We start from the raw sequence: 16309 nt of genomic DNA, 5'->3' as shown, positions 1-16309 counted from the left end.
GTTGTAACCTTGTTCCAGTGAAAAATAAAAAAATAAAGCATTTTTGTTAAGGGTCAAGTACTTCCTTCACTCCATCACAGGGACAAGCGTCCATCTCCCCCCAAATATATATAACAAACTCTATAGTTGCAAAAGTATGAAGAAGGGAGAAATCTCTGAAAACAGCATAACATGATTCATGTGAACCTTTAGAAAGATTTCCTGAGGAAACCAGTAACCAGGAACTTTAGCTTCACCAAGATGAACTCGTTCACTTGGTACTTTAGCCACTCAAAGCTCAAGAAGGTAGAGTGATACCCACTAGAATGCATGTTTTATTGTTAGTGCAATGAATGTTTGCATACTCAGGCTGCAGACAAGAATTTTCTAGAATCTGAACATTTCAGGTATGGTATAACACTTACTGCTTATTTGTGTTATGTCTTTCTCTGAAATTTAAAGATTTACAAAGTATAGATAGAGGAATGTATTCAGTGAGGTAGTGGGTAAAGATAGATATAAGCAAAATATAAATGCTGATAGGCTCACACACACACTCTGGATTACTGTAGTGCTGCCAAGACATAAATAAGTATGTAGTTTACCTGTGCATTTAATACTGGACACTACTTCTTCCAAATCATATTGCTAAAAGTGGTATCACAGAGCCAGTAATATATGTACCAAAAGGTGGCAGATGCAAATGATTATTCTGAGATTATCCTTTGCAGGCTTTGATGACTTTAAGACATATCTGTAGCAGGTCCTCCTATGTCATTATTACACATTACAATAAATGACAGCACAAGTTAGAGCCTTTCACTTGCATACAAGCGTTGCTTTACTAACAAACATAAGTAACTGAGCAATACATCAGTGCATGCTCAATTATTAATGAGGATTACAGCAAATGGTTAAGTAGATCTAATTTATGAGTTCAAGTCTATTTTATTCCAACACAGCAGGTCAGGTTAGACAACTATCTTTCAGAAATGTTATTCTTCATTTGTAGATTATAAAATATAGTTAGCATTTCTAACCACAAATAAATGGTAAAACTAGTGTCTGTATCATAATCTAGTTTTGCTGCACCCAGACTACATTTAGCAGTTCCCAATCTCTCATGCCTTCTGTCATCAGTATGTGCTGTCACTGCTCTTTACTGCATAAAACGTACTGTATCTTTATTTAAATATCCACCTTTACAGACAGTAATGCTAATATCAGGAGTCACAGAATTTATGTGGCTGATGAAGTCTGTTGAACCACTAATAGTATTGCACAGAAACAGGCATAGCAGTACAAGGTGGGTTCAAAGGAAAGCAGCATGTAAAACCATAAAAAGAAATACAGACATTAAGAAAATCTAAAGATGGCAAAATGTACACAAATGGGTTAGGAATATTGTAGCACTTTCATTCTATACCATAAAAAAGTAACTGTCTGAATAACCCTTTAGTCCTCTTAGGCAGAAGAGAAAGGCCTTCATATCATTTGATTTCCATTAAAGATAGCAGCAATAAAAGAGCCCTTGCAATAGAGTGAAATTAAAGCCAAATTGACTATGTGGCAACACAAACCATAAATTATGGTTATTGTGGCCACTATTCAGGCATTATCAGTCCATCTATTAATCTCCTGCCTCTGATTAAAACATCTCTGCTAATTCCATTTTCAAAGCCAGAGTGTATTTACGCATAATCAAATTAATTACGTTCCAAAAGATCTTTAGCTCGTTAATCCATCGCTGCGGGTTGTACATAAATGCATCACAGGCATTTTACAAAGACACTTTGCTGTAATATGATAGGGCAAGCACAGTAAATTAACCTATCCATGTTCGGAATCTGCTCATATTTTCCATCTTACAGTTTTATCACCTGAATATCCCACAGTTAACTGAATCAGCACTCCAGCTAGGATATGCTGATGGTAGAATTGTAATTGGTGTCAGTCCATAGCCTACATTCCAGCCTTAGAGCAAATATATGGATTTAGTACAAGAAATTTTGCTTTAATGTCTTTTAAGTACATAACTGACAACGGTTTCAACAAACATACTAGTGTACCCCTATACTAATTTCTAGTCAAAACATCTTTGATTTCTGATTCCAGATGTCAAATCTGTTAAGAAATCTCATTTTACTATTTATTCTGTGTCTACTGGCTATACTAGTATGCAGAATATTTCCTGTCAGCTACCTAAGTGCACAAGATATCTCTCTACGTCTGCCATTCACCAAGGTGTCTTAGCAATTATACTTATAAATATGGGTACTGATTCCTTTTGTACTTTGAATGCCATCACAAACGGCCATGGAATTAAGGAATTTATTAACACTACATTCATGACTCACATTATTACAATTTCAGACACTCATTCTCTTTTTTATTTTCCAGTCACCTGTGTGCTATCTATTCAGTAAGCATATACCAGCCACAGAAATCAGGGAATTGTGTTTGCTGTGAGTTATACAACCACTGACTGATGTGACAGCATGTTGCTGTGTCCACCAGGACCCATTGCACCTGCATGTATTGAGCATTTCATTCCTGCAAGAAGAAACTTCCTGTTTGTTACTCACATGCACATGGAGCTCACTTACACAGGCACTTGGCTACTATCCAGAAAACACTTGTTTCTGTCATGATCTACCTGGCATCATGCACAACTGAAGCTCTGTCACATGTGCGCCATTACTTTCATTTTCTGATCGCCAGTATTTTCCGGTTTGCGTCACTCTCTCCGAGTCTGCTCTCTAAACTTATCCTTGGTAAAAATAACTAACGTTCATTATAACCTTCTCCTGAGCATGGAAAAATCTGTCCATTATTGCTGCATTGCAATTTTTTGTATCTTCTGTTTTCCTTTCACTTCCTGTGTGGGTATTCTCTAGAACAGACCTAGCTTAAGTCAGCCTTAACGAAGTTCTCTTTTCTTTTATGGTGCACAGTCATGTGTAAGTAATTCATGTACTCATATCTGTCTCCTCCATTTCTTCTCTTGGCAATGTCCCATGATGGGAAATATGCTTTCCTAGCACCCCTGACAACCTCAAAGATGTTGTGTCATCCTTTCTTCTAAATGTTGCTGCTCAGTCTCTTTAGTAGTTGGTTCCACATTGATATGCAAAATGAAGGCTCACACAGATGCCCTTATATTGTCACAAACCAATTTTGAATTTTAATTTGACTAAAAAATAAAACTGCTCCCATGGATGCCAAATACTTCTTACATTTACCTCTATTCTTGATAACCTGCTTTGGAACCAAACAATATAATCGGGGCATCAGATGGATACCTGCCCCTAGTGACATTGTTTGCAGTTTTCTCTTTTCATAAGTAGTTAATAGTAGTTAATAGTAAATGTCTGTTACATTTTTAAATAATTAGTTAGAACAACTATAGCTTGATCACTGACCGAGCAATGCAATAGCAGTGCTATGAATTATCTTAAAAATACTCCAGTGAAAAAAAGAGTCAGTCCTGTCTGTCCTGATAACAGTGAAGGAAACAAAACTTGGAGCAGTGTATCCGCAGTTATATTCACAATATATGCGAAGGTTCAAAGAAGACTTGAGTACTGCATTGATTTTCACCTGTTACAGCATTCAGTAGCTTCTGGTGAAGGCATGCAGGTGGGGAATGCACCATTTTGGTATATACATGTTCAGAATTCAGTCATAAATTACTATAAAATATGTAGAGGGTTGTTCTAAACATTTTACCATTGTCTTTAGTGCACGTTAGACTAGAAATTAGGATATGGTTATAGTGATGGGGGACTAGTGCAACCACTAGATTATCAGGAACTCCAAACTAAATGGAGAGTTCATAGGAAGCCTTTAAGTATGTGCCTTCAATAAAATCAAAAGTAGCAGACTGCATGTATACATAAGTGAACAAATCTAAATGTATACTGTACTTTTCTTACCAATATTTTGCCTTACTATTTCATAGGTTCCTAGATTCACTGGTTGTTACTAGGCTAATGACCACTAGAACTCTTACAAGCATAGACATGCACTCTAAACCATTTGGGTCCCCAAATATCATGGACATCTATATAGGGAGCATCTTCGTAAGGAGGTAACTAAGGATTTGTAGGGGAGACATTAGTTAGGATAATACCTTTCTTACTGATGGCTTCTATCGATAAGAAACATGGGGGGGCCAGACCAGGGATGAATCCAAGATTTCCCACCAGTTGTCAAGGTTTCATTTCAATAGGCTCAGGGATAAACTCTGTTTTACAGGATGCAGAGCCTATTACCTAATGTGGGGATCCATTGAGACAGATATCTGTCCCTCCAACATGCTCAGTTCAGATAACTGGATCTAGTGTTTCTGCTGCTGTTTGTGTTGCACATGTGCAACAGATCCACTAGGGCTGGGTCTGAGAAGCATGTAAGCCAGGAAAAGACTCCCTGTCAGCAGCCTGTAGAAGACTGAATGCAGTGACAGAGTTTTTAGGTGATTAGTGTAGAACAGGGTATTCATGCCCTGAGTTCTCCTGGAGAGAAACCTATGTGGGTGTTCTACCTGTGTAAGCGTCTGGTTAGATGCATGCCAAAGAGGACATTGTATTCAATGATAGTCTGATAAATGCCAAGTAGAGCAATATTATAACTTCTTTAGACCTGGCTGTTGTACCCTTACCTATAAGCTGGGTGACACAGAATGATTTTCTTATTATCTTAATTACATGTTAATCAAAATGTAGACTGTCGTCTACATATGTTCCCACATCCTTTGCTACTGGGTCAACTGTTCGGGGTGTTTTATTGATCGAGAAATTAACTTGGGTTGACAGTTTTCCAAACGACATCATCATCATACTCATCATGATCATTGACCCCCTTTCTCCCATTTTCTACGTGGGATCTGGGTATTGTGTCAAATGTCACCATCTGTCACTATTCAATGCCACTCTCCTGCCTTCTTCAACACTCATCTGATTGCTGCAGGTCTTCTCTCGCACAACCCATCCATCTCTTTGCTGGATGCCCTTGTTTCCTCTTGCCTTCCTCCTGTCTGTCCCAAATCGTTTTCACGAGAGTGTCTTCTGCTTTTCTACACATGTGCCCAAACCACCATAATCTGTTCTCTTCGATATCTTCTGCAATTGAAGTTACTTTGGTTTCTGCTCTTATGTCCTCATGTCTGTCTGTTGCTCAGTGTGTTATCTGCAACCTATTTCAGGCACTCCATCTTTATTCCCTCTAGTTTCCTCGACTCCTCTGCCTTTCCTGTCCAGGTTTCTGCGTACCTTACGGTAGCACTGGTCACACCACCATTTTGTACACCTTACTTTTCAGCTTCTTTGGCATTCTTCTGTTACAAACTACATCTGACACTCTGACAGGTGGCTGCAACCCCTCTGATTCTGGCTTTGACCTACTCATTCAGATTTTACTTCTTAACTACCCCCACCCAGATAATTGAAACTGTTAACCTGTTCCACTGTTTTCCCTTCCCTTAAGAACAAAGCACATGCTACTGTTTGTCCTCCTTTTACAAAATTCCTGTTTTTTGTCCTAGAACAAGTTGATATATTTTATGGAGACTACGGTACTCTTTTAGAAGTTAAGGAATTAAAGTGGCAATTGTACCTAGCAGCTGACGCTACACCATGATTAAATGAACCTATTAATTTGAAATATACGCTTAGATGGCAAAACTAACTACCTTTCTAGACTACTTGTTAAAAAATGTGTGTCCTTCACTTATGCTGCTATTTTGCAGCTGACTTTGCAACACCTCAGACTTTGCACTTCTTTTCCAATGTTTTCTTTGATGCATTCAGCTTTTTTCCTGACTCAACCTGGATATTTTCCTCACTTGCTTTTTAAATTATATGTTGCTGTTTAACCTAATGCTATTTATTTAGCCTGTTTGCTACTTGCTTTTTTACAGCTCAAAGACTTACATTTGCATTGTTAACTTTGATGCTTTTATTAGCAGGATGACTTTATCTGCATACTGTATCTTTTAAACATTTTGTGTAGCCATTTCTTCATTTGCATATGACTACTTTGAAGTTGCTACTTGCTTTTAAGCTTCATGGACACTTTCCATTAACATGTGTTTAAATGCTTTAGTTTTATAGCTTGACCTTATTTATTTTATTTTTATTTATTTTATTTATTTTACATTTGTTGACCGGGCTAGTCTAGCTGGATACATTTCCATTTTCAGTAGAGGCCCGGGGAGAAAAGCTCCACTAGCAAAATTAGATAATCACTAGAACTATAAGATAAACATAGAAATCATTGTTGTACCATAGTAAATGAAAGAAGTTCAATAAAAATACATATGATACAATAATAAAAATAGAGGAAAAGTTGGTATTTACACTAGAATAGAAAATCATAATGGTCATGTGATGAATTAAATTACTGTAATAAAAATGGCATAACTTTAGTATAAGTTATGGAGTAGATTTTATAGACAATTAGCAGGAAAAGGTCTGCCAATATATTAAATCGTTATTACCAGTTCAGTTTTCCTTGAGATTTTTAGGAAAAATATGAAAGAATTAGTAAGGTGAAGAAATAAGTTAATGTAAGCAAAGGTTAGTCAGGTTTACAGAATGGACATAACCAGTGAGTTTGAAGGTGTATTTTGAGTTTCTGTTTAAGGAGAGGTAGGGAAGAGAGTGATGTTAGTTCAACGGGAAGTAGGTTCCAGTCTTTTCCCACTGTGTTAGAAAAGGGGGAATTGCCAGCCTTGTTGTTAATTTTGGTTATGGTAGCTAGAAGCTTGTTAGAGGAGCGTAGCGAATTTAGGTTTTTATAGGGAATTATGAGATTAGAAAGTATAGGAGTACTGTTAGTTTGGTAAAATATCTTGTGGGCCATGGTAAGTTGGGAAAGTTTCAGAAGGTTTTGAAGTTCAAGCCAGCCTAGCTGCTTTAGATTTTGACCGTGGTGAGTTCGAAAGGGATTATCAGTGGCAAATCTGGCTATGCTGTCATAAGCATGTTCCAGTTTGACAGGATTATTCTTTTTGAGGTTAGTGTATATGGGAGAAGCGTATAGAAGAGTAGAAATTAAATGTGAGTGTGCAATTTTGGTTTTGGCTGTTGGAGTTAAGAAAGTTTAGATTCGATATAAGGAGCCTATTTTCCTGTTGACAGTTTTAATAGTATTATTTATGTGACTATCAAATGCAAGATTGTTATCAATAGTAATTCCTAATAGTTTGGTTGTAGAGTCAGGGTGAATGATAGTCTGATTGTTGGAAATGATAGGGAAATCTATTGGGGTGGACTTACTGGTGGGTGTAAAGACAAGGAGCTTGTTTTTTTTAGCATTGAGAAGGAGACAGCGTTTAGTGAACCATGTTTCAACTGTGTTGAATACATTCTGAGTGAGGGAGTGTAGTGCAGATGGTGAGTTAGCTGAGCATATTAATGTTGAATCATCTGCATATTGAATGCAGGTGGCATGTGGGATTGTTACATGCAGGTCATTAATAAAAAGAGAAAAAAGAAGTGGGCCTAGAATGGAGCCCTGAGGGACACCCAGGGTGACTGGTAGAAGGGATGATAGATTATGTTCCCAAACGACTGCTTGCTGTCTATTGGATAGGTAGGACCTGAACCATTGAATGGCTAAAGAGTCAAGGGAGAATGATTCCAGAACGTTGATAAGAACGGTATGGTTAACCATGTCAAATGCCTTGGAAAGGTCAATAAAGAGTGCTGATGAGAGGATGTTGTTATTTCGATTTGTATTTATGACATCTGTAAAGGATAACAGGGCTGTTGTGGTACTATGAGATGGCCTAAAGCCGTGCTGGCATTTAGCTATTATGTTATTTTGTGTTAGATGTTTTAGAAGTTGATGATGAATGCATTTTTCCATGATTTTTGCTAATGGGGATAGGAGTGCTATTGGCCGGTAGTTGGAGTAGTCATTTGAGTTTCCACCTTTGTGAAGGGGAATGATATGGGAGATTTTCCAGATGTTTGGAACGTAACCTTCCATAATGGTTCTGTTTATGAGGATGGATATAGGATAGGATATTACTTTGGCTGCTTTTGGAGATATTCAGAAGGTAAATGGTCAGCAGAAGGGGTACATGGCTTGAGTTTTTGGATGTATTTATAGATGAGAGTGGTAGAGATTGGTTGCATAGAGAAAGCTGGTAGAGTACTGGGTAAGGAAGTGGCAAGGTTTGAGGTATCTGGGGTAAGTTGGCTAGCTAATGTTTGTATAGTATCTGTGAAGAAGCAATTAAAGACATTGGCAGTTTGATGGGGGGTGTTTGGGTCTGCCTGAAGTGGGGTAGGTGTATGGGAGTGCCCAGGGGAAAGGAGTTTATTTACAGTAGACCAAAACTTTTGGGGGTTATTTTGGTGATTGTCCTGAAGTTTACAGTAGTAGTTTTTTTTGTCTAAAGGTATTGCTTATGCTTTTATGTAGTGTGTTACTGATCTAAACTTCTACACTGATTTTATTTATTTCTTTTAATTTTTGTTATACTTACTTGCTTGTTATACTTACTTGCAATCTAACAGCATATAAATACAAAAGCTTAATTTTTACAGCTTAAACACACGGGCTTTTGTAGCAAGCTTTTACACCACTCATCCACACACATTCACTGCTTTTACAACATTATTCTAAATTGTTTTACCAATACTATGATTTTACTAACATAAATTTGATGTTATTTCTCCATTCTTCGGCAGCTCGCTTATGACTTTTCATTGCCACATTCATTAGTAAACGCTGCTTTACATGGCTAATTATTACAAGTCTTTTTTTACAGGCTCCTTGTGCTTACTTTTATAATGCATATTATCTCATATGTCTTTTTAAAAAATAAGTTTTTTTTAAACTGGGTGTTTTTATTTCCTGTATACCACATTTTGTTTGTTAATAGCATTTTTTATTTTTTCCAACTGGGAAGTAGGTGCGTCTCTTATGCTTGATACTCATTGGCTTCAAAACTCTAATGTAATTCTTTTAGGGGCAGGGTTTTCTAGTTTCGATAATTTGCATTTGCCTTTATATTGCTGATAAGTTTTGTAATTTACACATTTCTGAAGAAGTCCTTGGATATTAAGGATGAAAGCGCTAAAATAAAATCGGTTCCGTTATAAGAATTTCACAGTGTTCTGCAGTTTATTTTCCATGCCGTTGAAGTGTGAGTTTTATTTGTAATTTTTCTTCAACTAGTTCTTTCAGTTTGTGCTTCATATATATATATATATATATATATATATATATATATATATGTGTGTGTGTGTGTGTGTGTGTGTGTGTGTGTATATATATATATATATATATATATGTGTGTGTGTGTTTGTGTGTGTGTGTGTGTGTGTGTGTGTGTGTGTGTGTGTGTGTGTGTGTGTCTATACCATACCCAGCCACAAGGGAGGTAACTCCTCTGAACTTGCTAACTTCAGGCCCATTGCAATCGTATCCCCCTCTCTAAAATTCTCGAGAAATTTCTACACAAACAAATCCTTCACTTCCTTCTAGAAGAGAATCTTCTTACTTCCACACAACATGCCTTTTGACCTAAGCATAGTGCCTCCACTGCCCCCATTTCCTTCGTAAACACCATATCCCAAGCAAGAGACCATAATAAACTTGTCTCATACCTATTCCTTGATCTATCAAAGGCATCTGACACCGTGACCCACCCTCTCCTTCTACACAAACTCTCAGAACTAAATCTCTCCACTTCCACTATCTCCTGGTTTGCTAGTTACCTTAATGACTGACTCCAGTCTGTTAAATGGCTCTCTGCAACTTTCCATGCTCTTCCTATCAAGACGGGTGTATTCCAAGGATCCGTCCTTGGCACATTACTGTTTAACATCTTTACTAAGCTTTTATATACCTCATGCCCCCAGTCATCACTGCTGCAATATGCACACAACACCACTGTTATCACCATCGCTGATTCCCTCACTGACCTTAACACAATTACACAGACAACCTTCTTATCCTTAGAAATTGGCTCATTAAGAAAGAAACTTATTCTGAATTCAAAAAAGACTAAGCTCCTCCTTTTCATTCTCAAAATGATGAACCATCTAAAATCCTCCTTCTTTATCTCATCCCTCAACAATACACTGATCTCTGTCGAATCACACACCAAATTGTTAGGGGTCATCACTGATGACCAACTCAAATTTGATCTGCATGTTCTAAATAACATTAAGAAAACCCAACAAAAACTCCTACACAGGAACAAGAAATTTTTATCAAATAAAGCTAAGTCTCACTATCCCATACCTACCTCCTCCCTACCCTACTCTATGGCTCACAAATACTTACTAACCTACAAACCAGTCTTCAAACTAAACTTGGAACAACCTACAATAAAGTAGCAAGATTCACAGCTGATCATGTCTACCACTCACACCACTACCTTGCTCTTAAAAAGTTAAAATGGCCAGAATTTCCCCACTATCTGATTCTATCACAACTTCAAATGATTTACTCTATATTGTATCTGCCCTCTTTCTGCGCCAACATTGTCTCAGTAGTCTCCCTCTACTCCCCTCCCCCAAGGTCCCTGAAAAGCTCCAAACAAAACCTGCTCCAAATCTACAAGTGTAAAACAAAAATAGGGCAAAACCTGTACAGTTACTTCCCAGCCCAGTCCTGGAATAATCTTCCCTCAGATGTTAGAAAAATCAATCACCCACATAAATTCAAGACTGCCACTAAAAGCTATCTTGACATGATTTGGATCTGTCATTGTAATTACCCCCCTTGAATGTCTCACACCAGTAGCATCACCTCCCTTACAACTAATTACCTTTTCTTTCTAAGTTTTCCTCTTTATTTACAACACATTTGCTGATCATCTGAAGTACTTTTGACTTATTGTCTGAAAAGATAGCTCAGCTTGACTTGTTTGATGTAAATATGTATATAATCTGTTAGTTTGTTAATCATATAATTCAAATTTTGCATTTTTCTCCTTAAATATTCAATTTGTAATTCTTACTTCTTAATTTATACTTTTTATTGTATCTGACTGATTGTTTTGCTACTTGATTTTTCTTGTAATTTGTGGAGCTTTTCTCCCCGGGCCTCCACAGAAAAAAGTCTTAGGTTCAGTCAAACTGACCTGGTCAACAAATGTGAAATAAATAAATAATAATAATAAAATTTAGTGAAGAAGCTCTAACACATGTTATATCACATCATGGAAGAGTGAGTTTCCCAAGTTAGGAGAAACAGGAGGAGCAGGAGACATCTGATGAAGAAATATGGACATGAGAAAGAAATTGAAAATGGTGCAATATTTATGCAAAGGAGAAAGCAAAATTAATATATGCAGAAAAGAATAGTACCAAAGATATTTGAAGAGAAATACACACAAAGGCATCCAGATATGGATAATTGTACAATACAAAAAAACTAAGAAAAAAAAAGACAGAAAGTATAAAGGAGGATTAATAATGGAGAAGTTAAAGAAATAGAAAATGAGGTTACGGATTACCTGTAAAATGAAAGATTTAGTGTAGAAAATAACTCCTTACAACTTTCAAACTATCCTAAAACCCATAGACCAATAACATGCCTTCCAATGATGTATAAATTATACACTGGAATTGATGACTATAGAGTTTATAGTCATTTAGAAGAAAACTCAATCATGGCAAATTTGTTGTTAAATAAAGTCATAATGAAGAACTGTAAAAATGGGAAGAATCTAAGTATGGCATGCATAGACTACCAAAAAGAATTGGACAGCATTCCACATTCATGGATAAAAGAGTGCTTACAAATGTATATGATACACCCCACACTGTTTAATTACATTACTGCGGCCATGAAACAAAATACTTTGCAGTTAAGCCAAGATAAAAGGCAAATTATAATTCCAAGGATAAAAACTCAAAGGGGGATATTTCAGGGTGACTCTGTTGCCACTGCTCTTTTGTCTTTCCCTTAACCCATTAAGCTGTCTACTTAACAGATTTGGTCATGGCTACAGTTTGGCTCTCAGAAAGCAACAGTGTAAAGACTTCTCATATTCTTTATGTAAATGGTTTACAGCTATATAGTTCATCAGATGAGGAACTGAAAGCACAAATACAAGTTGTCAAAACTTTCTCAGATGATATAAGAATGTAATTTGGTCTTGATAAATGTGCAAAAGGGATGTTTAAAGCAGAAAAGCTGCAGCACCGAGGAAATTTCAGTCTGGGACAAGAATGTGATATAAAAAAACTTGAGCAAGAGGGAGTGTATAAATGTTTGGGAACTAATGAAGGATTAACAATAAAACATGAATAAATGCAAATAAAACTTAGCAAGGAATATTTTAGAAAACTGAAATTGATATTGAAAATAGCTCTGACATCTAGGAACAAAGTCTAGGCTATAAACAAATTTTCTCTTTCTGTCCTAATTTACAGTTATGGAGTGACTGGCTGGCCCCAAAAGGTATTGGGTCAGTTCAACAAGAAAACAAGAAAAATGCTGCATGCTTATCATATTTGTTTGTGTCTTTCGGCTTTTCCCGGTTAGGGGTCGTCACAGTTGAACTCCGGTCCGCTAATGATTGGCAGTAGATTTTTACATGCCGAGTTGCCAGCCCTGATGCACAACCTTCAACGAAGGTACGCCCATTCACACATGTCTACACACAGAAGATGCTCTAGCTGAGAATCGAACAAGACAACGTCTTACTGTGAGGTGACAATGCTACCGAAGCACCACCACCGCAGTTGCATGCTTATCATATGATTTATAAAAATTGAAATTGATTAGATGTATAGGTCTACATTCATAGGACTGCATACATATCTGCTGACCTCACAAGATCCAAATGTAGTGAAAATGTTAAAACATGATGAGAATAAGTCTAAGATGACTTCCTTACTTAGTTTAGCAGAAGCACATTGATGTCAAGGGGGAAGGAAAATCAAACCAGAAGTAGATAAAAATCAAGTAACAAGTGAATGTGTCAACAAACAAATAAGAAAAAGAATATAAGGTGATGGACCAGACGAGAAGGCAAGAAATGTAGAAAATGCATAAATATAGCTGCAAGTACAGAAAACTACTCTTGGAACAACCTCAAGTCGATTAGGACTAAATGCAGGAATGGTTAAGGAGAGGTGAATTTAAACTAAAAAATAAATTATTGGCAGCCCAGGATAGTGGACTACATACACATTGGTTCACAAAGTCCATTGAACATGTGGGGGAACAGACAAAGTCATAAAATACCATGACTTACAAAGAGAAATGAGGGCAATGTGGAAAAAGGATACCCTGACAGTTCCAATAGTAGTAGGAGCAATGGGTCTTATAAAAAGAATTTGCAATCATACTTAGATATGTTACTGATACATGTAACTCTGTATGAATTGCAGAAGGAGTCATTACTGGGCACATTGCAGGTGCTGTGAAGAGTACTTCTGGCTAACATCAAAAATTGAAACAATACTAATTTTGTGAACTTTAATCATACTTTGACTAAGTAATGGGGTCCATTCCCGCAATGGTATTAGAAACCCAAAAGACTTGGAGAAATTAAAAAACTACAGTAACTGTATAGTATTGATACAGGTTTGTTGAGACTCAAAGACAGTCAGTCAACAATATGCCACTTTACCTCCATATATTGTATTCAGCATATCCACACTGCACTGAAAAAAGCCAAAAGAACTGAACACTTCCCATAAATGTTCCCATGAAAATAAAGACAGATGTAGATTCAACATCAAGACTATGAAATTCTAATTCTGCTTGCCAAGTTGATGTGTATATATGAAATACAAATGGCCGCTGACCACCCTCAATACTTTTCTACTTCCTAATAAACAAAATGGCCTGAATATACTAATCTAGGGATGACGTTCATGAAATAACCCTCAAAATCACCATAAAAACTTGAAATCTACATTTACAATTGCAATAAAGTGGAATTTACCTGAAGCTGAATGATATATGGTTGGTTTAGTGAATGGTGACAGCAAGGACTACCTCAGAGACATTAGTAAGGACACTTTTAATAAATGCATTTATTAAACACACTCAGAGAAGTGAAAAAACTCTAAAATCCTATTAGAAATGTGAAGGTAATCCATCAAGATCAGGTGAATTCCATGCCTTCATAGCAGGCATCAGCTGTGTCAAAAAAATGTATCAAGCATTTCTATATATTTTAGTTAGTTAAAGGACATTGCCTAACATAAAGACATGTATTGATACTGCAAGATTTCCCTAACCCCTGCAGGGAAATAATTAGTTCTCCAGATACAAAGTTCATTAAAGACAATTATTTTTGAGATAGCCTGCATACCGGGTATTTTATATGCTGCTCATAGGCCAGCTGTTTAAACCTCCATGTTAGTGACAGTAAAATAAGTTTAGTAAGTGTGCTATGGCTGTGCCTTAATCAAGTCAGTATGAAGTAAAACTCAGATCTCACATGCTACAGCAGGATTTACAAGCAACTCTTTTGTATGAGAAACTTACTTCTTTGCTACTGCTTCTTCTTCTGGCTAATTGATTCACTTATTATCTCCCTTGGTACTATTTTAAGGAAGGGTATCCCATAATATTCTAGATGTTCTCTTGTGAAACAGGTTATCTAGCAATATCTGTAGACTTATTTTGTAGCAAAGTCCCTGAATCGAGGGTCCTGTAAGAGGCACAGATTCAATATCCATAGAGAAGACCTCTGTGTACCTGGGGTAACCAGAGTAGGTAATATACATCAATGATCAGAGTTTTTACCCGAGTACCCCCTGTGGGTAACCCATCCAGTGCAGATTAGAATGAATAATATAATCTAGCTTGCTGTTGCCAGGATGATAGATTTTTAAAAGGATTTTGATTTTATTAAGTGGTCATTCATTTGGTGGGTTCTGGAGAGATATGGATTTCTGCAAGAATATATAAGTTGGAATAAGGTATTATACAAAAATTGTATGATGCAAGTGTATGTGAATGAGCTGATATTGATCATGATTAGATTGGAAAGTGGCACTAGGAAGGGATGACTATGCTCCGCTCTATTGTTCAACTTGACAGCTTTGGAGGCAGAGCAGTGCATATGGCTAAATCTAAAATTGGTTAGACTCAGGGTTGACCATCTATTCTGCAGATGTCTATGTGTTATGGTTCAACAATCTAGCTTAGTGGGCAGATTGTGAGCTAGAGGTTTGGACCATACATCAGGGAAGGCACTACTCAAGGTAAATAAGGAAAAGAGAGTGCTTTTCCCACTTGCAACGTAGGCAATGCATAGGGAAGATGAAGTAGGAAACCTTCTGTGTATAGTTAAAAATCAAGTGGTCTACTTAGACATACACATTTAAGGTTCTCTACGAACTTTACCTCCACTTCCACCTCCAACCCTACACACACACACACACACACACACACACACACACACACACACACACACACACACACACACACACACACGCACACACACACACAAGCACACACACACATAAGCAAATTATTCTCATGTTCTCTGTCAACATTTCTAGTTACAAATTCTCATTGACAAACTTTTTGCCTTTCTCCCTATCTGAGTTAATATTACTTCATTCTACCATGTGACCATGCGGGTCCGCCTGACAACGTTGACAGCTCAGAATGCCGACACTGAGAACACCGACGCCAGAAGATCGACAGCTGAGAAGACCAACGGATGAAAACACCGACGCTGAGAACACCGACATGGGAAAAGGCTGTGTAAGTATGCGGTAGTGACGGACGTTAGGGTGCGAGTAAGGTAAATGTGCGATATTGACAGTCTGTAGGGATAGGGGTGGGTTAAGTGAGTTAGAGTTAGGGCGCGGGTTAGGTAAGTGTGCGGTAGTGATAGTCTTTGGGTTAGGGGCGGGTTAAGTGAGTTAGGGTTAGGGCGCGGGTTAGGTAAGTGTGCGGTAGTGATAGTCTTTGGGTTAGGGGTGGGTTAAGTGAGTTAGGGTTAGGGCGCGGGTTAGGTAAGTGTGCGATAGTGACGGACCTTAGGGTTAGGGTTTGGGTTAAGGTTGTAGATAGTTGTGTATGTGAGGTTTAGTGTGGGTTTGTAAGGATTTTGGTGTGCTTGTGTTGTGTGTGTGCTTTTTGGACAGGGGATTTGTTTTGTTTGTTGATTGTCGTTACTATGGTGTGTTGGGCATGTGAGGTTTCGTGTTTGTGAACTGTCGGTTATGTGGTGTCAGTGATTTCGTTGTCGGGCATGTGAGGTTTCGTGTTTGTGAACTGTCGGTTATGTGGTGTCGGTAAACTGGTTGTCGATGTTGTGGCTTGTCGACCTTGTCAGGTAGACCCGACCATGCATATATAGGGACACACACAACTATAGTCAGTTGTA

The sequence above is a fragment of the Protopterus annectens genome, chromosome 3.part1 (assembly GCF_019279795.1).
Source record: "Protopterus annectens isolate FY-2018-M chromosome 3.part1, PAN1.0, whole genome shotgun sequence".
Classification (NCBI taxonomy): Eukaryota; Metazoa; Chordata; order Ceratodontiformes; family Protopteridae; genus Protopterus; species Protopterus annectens.
The sequence above is the reverse complement of the archived record's forward strand: the minus strand, read 5'-3'. Positions refer to the sequence as shown.